The 8,586-nt window shown below is 37.8% G+C and overlaps 2 pseudogenes; both read left to right on the top strand.

Moving 5' to 3' along the window:
* The first annotated feature begins 1,276 nt into the window (after positions 1 to 1,276).
* On the top strand, positions 1,277 to 2,405 carry LOC100608324 (angiogenic factor with G patch and FHA domains 1-like; annotated as a pseudogene).
* Positions 2,406 to 4,377: 1,972 nt separating this feature from the next.
* LOC101059499 (mitochondrial protein C2orf69-like) lies at positions 4,378 to 5,621 on the top strand (annotated as a pseudogene).
* Positions 5,622 to 8,586: the final 2,965 nt, after the last annotated feature.

Here is an 8,586-nt window from a genome sequence, read left to right as displayed (position 1 = left end):
GAAAAAAAAACTCACAGCAGAACAAAACAAAAACCAATTTCCTGATAAACTGGGCAAAATATCTGAATAGATGTTTTCCCAAAGACATACAAGTGGCCAGCAGGTATATAAAAAGATTCTCAACATTGCTAATTATCAGAGTAATGAAAATAAAAATCACAATGAGATATCACCTCATCGTGGTGTTAGCACAGCTATTATCAAAACTTCAAAATACAAAAAGTGTTAGGGTACAGAGAAAGGAGAATATTTGTCCACCATTGCTAAACATGCTCACTGGTGCAGCCATTATAAACAAAGAAACAACACAAAAAAAACAAACAAGAAAACCAGTAGGGAGGTTCCTTAAAATTTTTAAACTAGAAGTATCTTTAATCCCAATTTGGAGTATACAGCCAATAGACATAAAATCAGTATCACCAAGCGTACCTGCACTCCTCTGATACAAATAAATAGGTAAACTCTGAGAAAGAGATAATTTCAGCTTTAATAAAGAATGAAATTGTTTCATTTACAACAATGTTGATGAACCTTGAAGACATTATGCTAAGTGAAATAAGCGAAATACAGAAAGACAAATACTGCTTGATCTCATTTTAATGTGAAATCTTAAAGAAAGAAAGAAAGAAAGAAAGAAAAAATGAAACAGAGACTAGAATGGTAGTTACCATGGGCTAAGAATTGGGGAAAAGTGGGGAGATACCCATCCAAGGGTGCATACCTTCAGTTACATAATAAAAAACTTCTGGGGACCTTATGTGCAGAATGGTGACTATAGCTAATAATAACCTGTACTTGAAATTTGTTTACAAAAGTAGATCTCAGGTGCTCTCACCACATACACAGAAACGTATAAAGTAACTATGTGTGGGGATAGATATGTTAACCAGCTTGAGGTAATTTAAAGATATATACACATCTAAAAGCACTCTATTGTACACCCTAAACATACATACTTTTCAATATGTAAATCATAGCTCAATAAATGTGGCGAAAAAATTAAGAGTAATCAGTAGGTCATATTTAGCCACAGGTACACTTTATTTAAAACTCTCTTGTGATCCGTTTCTGGCTGAACCTGGGAACGCCCCCAGTACTTCTGACCCCTTGACTTCTCCAACACTACTTCTATTCTTCCTGTAGCTGGGGAAGATGTGATAGTTCCCAAGTTTTATGGTTTCCAGGCCGTGCAGATCTGGGAGGGCCATCAGCCGTCCCCTTGCTCGTTGCGCACAGCTCCAGGCAACCCATGTCAGGGCATCGCATCCCGGCGAGGGCCACAGCAGATAGCAGGGGCGAGGTAGCTCTTGGCTGCCTGCAATCCAATGGCCTCTGGCTCCACAGGCGTCCTTCAAGGCCCTACCACAGCCCCTCCTCTCATGACCAGTGAAGGCAATGTAACTGCAGAAGACACTGAGGAGGCAAGTAAGAAAAAATCTTGGCCCCCGTGTATTAATTATCATTAGATCACCCTTGTTGTATACAGGATCACTCTTTATCATTACTGCTGTAAAACCTGCTACAATTGGAAGAGAAAATGATCTGGAGCATACTCTTTGAATTCCTGAAGTTGCTGTCAGTAAGTTTCAGCAAAAATTTATTCTGACCATGATTTACAAAGTTATGTCCTTGTATATCAAGGCAGTCAAAATGAAACAATTGTTAATGGAAAACGGATTGTTCTGCTGACAACTAAATGTGAGCCTTATGTACCTAAGCATAGACATGAAATGAAAATTGGAGAGACTAGGTTACCCTTTCACATTCACCCTGGCAGTGATACTTGTGATGGCTGTGAACCACAGCAGGTTGGAACTCACTTTCACCTTGATAAGAGAGACAATTGTTTATTGAATTAATTGTTTACAGCTAAGTAGGGGAAAAAAGAGTTGGAAATAAGAAAATAATTTTTAAAATGTGAGTAAAGTATGTTTTACATTATACAGACTATGAAGATGAATAGACATTGAAGAACCTAAAACATAAAGATACAGCTGGAAAAAGTAAGGAGCCTATTGGAAGTGAAGAACACTTCCAAAGAGTTGATGCACCTGCATCTGTTCATTCTGAAATTACTGACAGCAACAAAAGTCAGAAGATGTTTGAGGAGGTGGGTTGGAAAAAAGAAGAGGGCCTGGGGAAGGATGGTGGAGGAATGAAAACTCCAATTTTGCTTTAGCTTTAGCAGACACACGTAGGCTTGAGGACAGGCAATTCCTCCTCAATTGAAGATGTTCACCTTCTCCAAAACAAAAACAAACTGGGACAAAGCATGAGATAGGTTTGCTGAAAATTTCCCAGAAACTAAACCTTGAAAAGATGACCTAGGGACTAGGCCTTGGGTAAAAAGGGGCTGTCGAGTGAGGGTTAGTCATAGAAGAAAACTCAAGTTTTTTAAAAAATAGAGTTTGGAAACTCTTATTTATTTTATTTTATTTTATTTTTTGCAGAACTTTTCTCCCAAAAAGAGTCTGTGGCACAGTTTACCCCTTCCTGATTCAGAAATGTGTAATAAAGTTTGGTTTGCAACTTTTCAATGTCATTTTTTTAAACTAATAAATAGTGATTGAATCAAGTTATGCAGTAAGTGGACTAAAGTTTACAGGGCACAGATGAGTTTGTCAAACTTCATTATTTTATCGTGTCATTTATGACATCCATGTAAGCAAAAAGCCATATAAGCAAAATTCATATAACCACTAATGACTTAAATGTACATTTGTCTTTGTCTCCATATATTCACAGTAAGACCCACAGCAAAAGAAATATCAAAAGTTTATAAAAATAAATCTGGCTATATGCATTCTTGTTTATGCCCTTTAGAACCTAGATAAAAGGACCTTTATAATAAAGGTCTAAATAATACCATTTAAAGCCTAAATAATACTATTTAGGCTAAATAAATAAAGGTCCAAATAATACTATTTAAAGCCTAAATAATACTTTCGAAGAACTAACGAACAGGTGACATACTATAGAAAAGTAGTCTTTTACTGTTTTCTTCTGTAAAGAATCTGTTGTTTTGTGCTATATATTCAGCATTTATATTTCATTTGTTTCATAGCTAATGAAATATTTAGATATGAACAACTGAGTACAGTACTGAAATAGTGCACTGGCATTTGTAATTTTTATAAATATTATTGCAGGCAGCGGAGTTGTGCCAGAGAAATCTGATTTCTAGTACAAAAGGAATACTTAGCTAGGGCCTGAAGTTTAAGATATTTATTGAACATGTCCTCAATTGCAATATAAACATTATAACATTTTTTAAAAATTCTTTTTAATACATTCTGAATTAAACAAAAATTTCAAATCATACCTTTTATGAAGTTAGGGAAGTGCTAATGAGGTAGAATGTCAGTTGAAGCCAAAACATCTGAATTTATGTAAATAATTTTACCCACATTAGTTTTTTGTTAAAGGAAACAATAATTCTCACCATATACTATTTACTGCAGTGAAGTATTTCAGAAACGTGTGCATAATACATAATTAATTTTCTAATGGTAATACATTCTACAAATTATTACAATTGTGGTTTCTTGAAGAGAGCAGTATTTCAAATGAAGAAACTTGGAATTTCTCATGAGGGGATGATCATGAGGATGATCATGAGGGGATGTCAAATCCATGTGGGTTGTTCAGTTTCTAACAAGACAAATGGAATAAACATAGATGAACTGACTGCAGGCATCCCCAGTGTGCTGTCTTCCATATGTGAGAACTAAATTATAAATTATGTTACACAAAAGGAGATAAGTTACTAGCGTGAAGCGTTAGATAAATTATATGGCACATAAAACTGAGATATGAGGTTTGTATTTACATGATTGCCAATATAATAAAAAAAGAAACAAAAATAATGTGGAAAAGAACTATGAGATTGTAAAATCATATTTGGAAAAGAGGCAAATGGAAAGTAAACTATTGAAAATGTAGTAAAACTACTGTACAGCATACAAATTACACATTAAAATGGGCTGAGCTGATGAGAGGACTAATAAACTGAAACGCTGAGCACAATTAATGTAGTCATATACTTTTTAGAAGGCAAATTAATACAAAATACAAATATATTTATTTATATATGAAGATTAGCTGGGAAGAAATGAAAAATAATTTGTTTTACTAGACTATATAAACAGGAAGGTAATATTCAAAAAATCAGTGACTCATAAGTTTCAGAAATTGGAAACACATGAATCCTATCAAAGAAATAATGGTTTTGGTTATTGTGAATACTGCTTCAATAAACATGGGAGTGCAATTGTCTCTTTGACATACTGATTTTATTTCCTTTTGATATATACCCAGTGGTGAGATTGCTGGGTCGTATATATGGTAGTTCTATTTATAATGTCTTGAAAAATTTCCATGCTGTTTTTCCTACCTGGCCGGGGCTCCGACAGCTGGGCACCCGGCCGCAGTCCCTCTCTCAGGATCCCTCCACCCTCCGCCTCCCAACAGTTCGGGCTTTTGCGTTCGCTGTGGCTGCTGCTTCTGCTGCCGCAGCTTGGCATTGGAGACACCTCGTCCTCCTCTCAGGACAGATCCATGAACCCATCGGCAGCGGCGGTGAGCGATGCCTTCCCTCTGCCACAAGGCGCCGCCTGCAGAGCCTGCCGCGTCCGCCACGCCCAGAGCGTACCCGCAGCTCAGCGCCGAGTTACTCCTGCTGGCGGTGGCCAGGGAGTGACTGGAGTCGCCGGACACCCCAGGGGAGCAGGCGAAGGAGGAGCTGCAGCCACCACGTCCTCTCTTTCCCCAGGGATGTGCAGAATTACCATGAAATTATGACTCCTCATCCTAAGAATTACCAATGGGAAAATTGGAGTCTAGAAAATGTTGCCATCATTTTAGCCCACCGGTTCCCCAATAGCTGTATTTAGGTGATAAAGTGCTCTCGAATGCATTGCACAGACTCAGTTGCCATGACGATTTTGTGAAAAGTAACATGTTTGGTTCCCCAGAACACAATACTGACTCTGGAGCTTTTAAACACCTTTGTATTATTAGTTAATGCTTTTAAGTCAGAATAGTTTATCAAAGAAAAATTTGAATGGTTGGAATAAGGACTCCACGCATGTAATTGCAGTCCAGTTTCCTGATATTACAAATCGTTTCCAGGGAGAAAAAGAGAGGACCTGTGAAAAGCCTGATGAGTTGGCTATGAGTTTTTATCCACAATCACTAAATGATGCATCTTTTAATTTGACTGGATTCAATAAAGATTGTGTTGTTTTGAATCAGTTTCTTTTTGAATTGAAAGAAGCCAAGAAACACAAAGACATAGATACTTTCATTAAAAGCATAAGAACAATATATTGGCTGGAGGGTGGTCATTCCGTAGGAAGTAATACCTGGGTTACTTATCCACAAGTCTTGAAAGAATTTGTACAGTGAGGGATTATTGTTCACACCCATGTAACACTTCACCAAGTACATGATCCAAAGAGATCTTGGATTGGAAAAGAGCAAAATAAATTTGCTTAGATACTTGGGGATATTGGTATGCAGGTGACTAGCTGAATTCATTTCATGAAGGAAGCTCCCTGTATAGAGAATCCCTTTAGAGTTCATGAAGTAGTTTGAGGCTACAAATATATTGATGTACTTGTTCAGTGGAAGAGCATAAGCACTTTGAGTGTTATGAATTCAGATAATGGAATGTAATTCATAGGTGCATTGTCAGTATGGGGGAAACACACATTACTGAAATATGAGTGAAATATGCAATAGTATTTCTTCCTTGGGAATGTGAGCAGTTTTTAATTTGTGTTGAGTTAGAATTAGTTAATTTAAAATCTAATAAGGTGGTTTGTGATAATACCGAGGAGATATAAGACCCTTAAAAGGAAAGTTACAACATAGTACTTCTAGAATATAACTAAAATTGTTTCTGTTGGAAATAGTGATTCTCTGAGTAATGTTACTAATCGTGGTGATATTTTAACAGTAATTAGCTATTTTGGCACTTAAAACTTGAATGGAAACAGTTTATTTCTCTTCAAACGAAAGCAAAGGCACAATGTTGTTTCCTATCATTTTGGAATAACTGTACCCTGCCTCTTGTGTTTTGTAAACTCATTCACTCATTCTTTAATGTGCCACCAAGTACTTTTTTCTTGAGAGTCAAAATATATTTGTTTCCCAATGTCCAAAAATGTGCAAGAATGTAAAGCTGGTTTTTAAAAACATAGCCATGTGATGGCATGTCCCGTTAGTCCCAGCTACTCAGGAGGCTAAGGCAGAAGGATCCTTTGAGTCCAGGCTATAACGCACCATGATTGTGTTTGTGACTAGCTACTGCACTCCAGCCTAAGCAACATAGTGAGACCTCATCTCAAAAAAAAAAAAAAAAAAAAAGAAAAGAAAAAAAAAAAAGAAAAACAGAACAAATTAGACTTAAGTACCATCATTTAATTTTTAGTTGACAGTCTTTAGTTGATTGTTTCGGATAAGACATTCTGGGGCTTCTTGAATCTTGGCCAAAAAACAGTTGTTTTTGAAAACTGTTTTAAATTAAGCATATTTATGTATTTTGGATGAAAATCAACTACAAAGAAAACTTTATTTTTTTCATTATATTAGTCTTTTTGAAAGAGAACAACTTAGGGAAGATAAATATATAATGCTCTATTTGTCAATGCTGTATTAAAAAGGAAACAGATTTCATAAATCTAAATCAATGTTTCTCCACAATCATGACTTTGTCTCAAAAAAAAAGTTATTTTTGGCCAAAATGCAAAATTATATTGCTGTGACGAAAGTCACAAGGAATCGCTTAAACATCATCCAGCCTGAGGCCAGATCAACATATGACAGTCACAATTTCAACTCTGAACTGCATCCATGTGTGAGATTTAGAGTCTCATTAGTGGACTCTGCCCATGTATGAGGTTGACAATCCTAATTGTTTTCTACATGTGTCTATGAGTGTCACAAGGTCACTGTTTGCTGGGCCCTGTTATGTAACTCTCTCTAAACCCCAAGGGGTTTATAAAATACATGTGAGTGTCATAATCTTCTGTGGCCATTTTAGAATTAGTAGACCAAGGACCTTAGTTGTTGCCGTAAGCCTAGCTATTAAAGTCAAAATTACTCCTCCTGGCTGGGTCCATGTAAGAAAGCTATCATCATGACTGTGGCCTGGGCCTAGGTATACGTCACACCCCACCTGTGAGCAGAAACAGGGAGGAAAACCACATCATCTGAATGCTGGGACAGGGAAATGTCAATATTGCTCAACTGGTAGGACCCACACAGGAAAGTCACATCACCTTTGTGCTAGGCTCAGTGATATGTCACAATGCCCACTGTAGACAGAACCCTGTCAAAAGAGTCGTATCACCTAGGTGCTGAGCCCAGCAATATGTCACAATCCCCCTTGTTAACAGGGCCCAGTCATGAGAGGAGAGTCATATCACCTAGATGATATGCCCAGATTTCTGTTACAAACCTTACTGGAGGCAGGGCACAGGCAGGAAGTAGAGTATCATCACTCAGGTGATGGGCTCACAGACACATTACAATGTCTCTTGTGGGTATGATCCAGACAGGACAGTCACATCAGCTCCGTGTTTGGGTCAGTTGTATGTAATAATCCCAACTGTTGGCAGGGCTCATGCAAGGGAGTAAAGTCAATCAAGTGGTGAGAAAAAAATTGTATTTCAAAGTCACACCTACAGGAAAGTCCAGGGATGAGATTCACAGTCCCACACATTTTCTGACTCCTAGGATAAGAGACAACAGCTTCTGTGAATTTTGTTAAAGTACACAAATCACAATCTCAATGGTGGACAGAATTCATGCATGAACGCTCCAACCACACCTGCAAACACTGTCTAATTAGAGCAGCCACGGTCTCACAGGTGTGCTGAATTTTGATATATAAGTCACCATTCTACCTGCGAACTGTATCCATGTATGAGAGTCACAATGTGAACTTTCAACTGATCTGGGTATGATATTCAGAACCTCAACAATGGTCTATGTCCCTATAGGAAGATGACATTCCTCTCTGTATGTCGTGTGTGCTTGGAAGAGTCAAAATGTCACCTGTGTGCTGGGCCTTTATTAGTCACCTTCTGTGCCACTTAATGGCTTCATATGGTCTGCATGAGAATGAAAACCTGCTCTAAGATTTCATGATGGCATAAACCCATGATCGTACATGTTGCCCTAAGTTGAGGCATGAGAGTCAAAACCTGTCTTATTTGCTGGCTCCATGTATGAGAGTCATCAGTGTGCCTGTGAACTGGGTTCAGAAATGAGCCACCATCCCATTTGTGGATGGATCCAGATATGACAGTCACAATTCCAACTGGGAAATGTTTCTGTAAGTGAGATCCAGGGCCTCGTGAGTGGGTTCTGTTCACATCTGTAATCTTTATACAATTAGGAGATGCAGAACCTTACTGATTGTTCTATGAGAGTAAAAATATCTTCTACTGGCTGGGCCCTCATATGAGAGTCTTCATTATTCCTGTGACCTGAACCTAGGGATATGTCACAATCTTACCTGTGAGTAGAACCAGGCAGGAGAGTCTCATCAGCTGAATACTGAGCCAGGGATATATTAGT

This window comes from Pan troglodytes, chromosome 18 (assembly GCF_028858775.2).
Source record: "Pan troglodytes isolate AG18354 chromosome 18, NHGRI_mPanTro3-v2.0_pri, whole genome shotgun sequence".
Classification (NCBI taxonomy): domain Eukaryota; kingdom Metazoa; phylum Chordata; class Mammalia; order Primates; family Hominidae; genus Pan; species Pan troglodytes.
The sequence above is the reverse complement of the archived record's forward strand: the minus strand, read 5'-3'. Positions and strand labels throughout refer to the sequence as shown.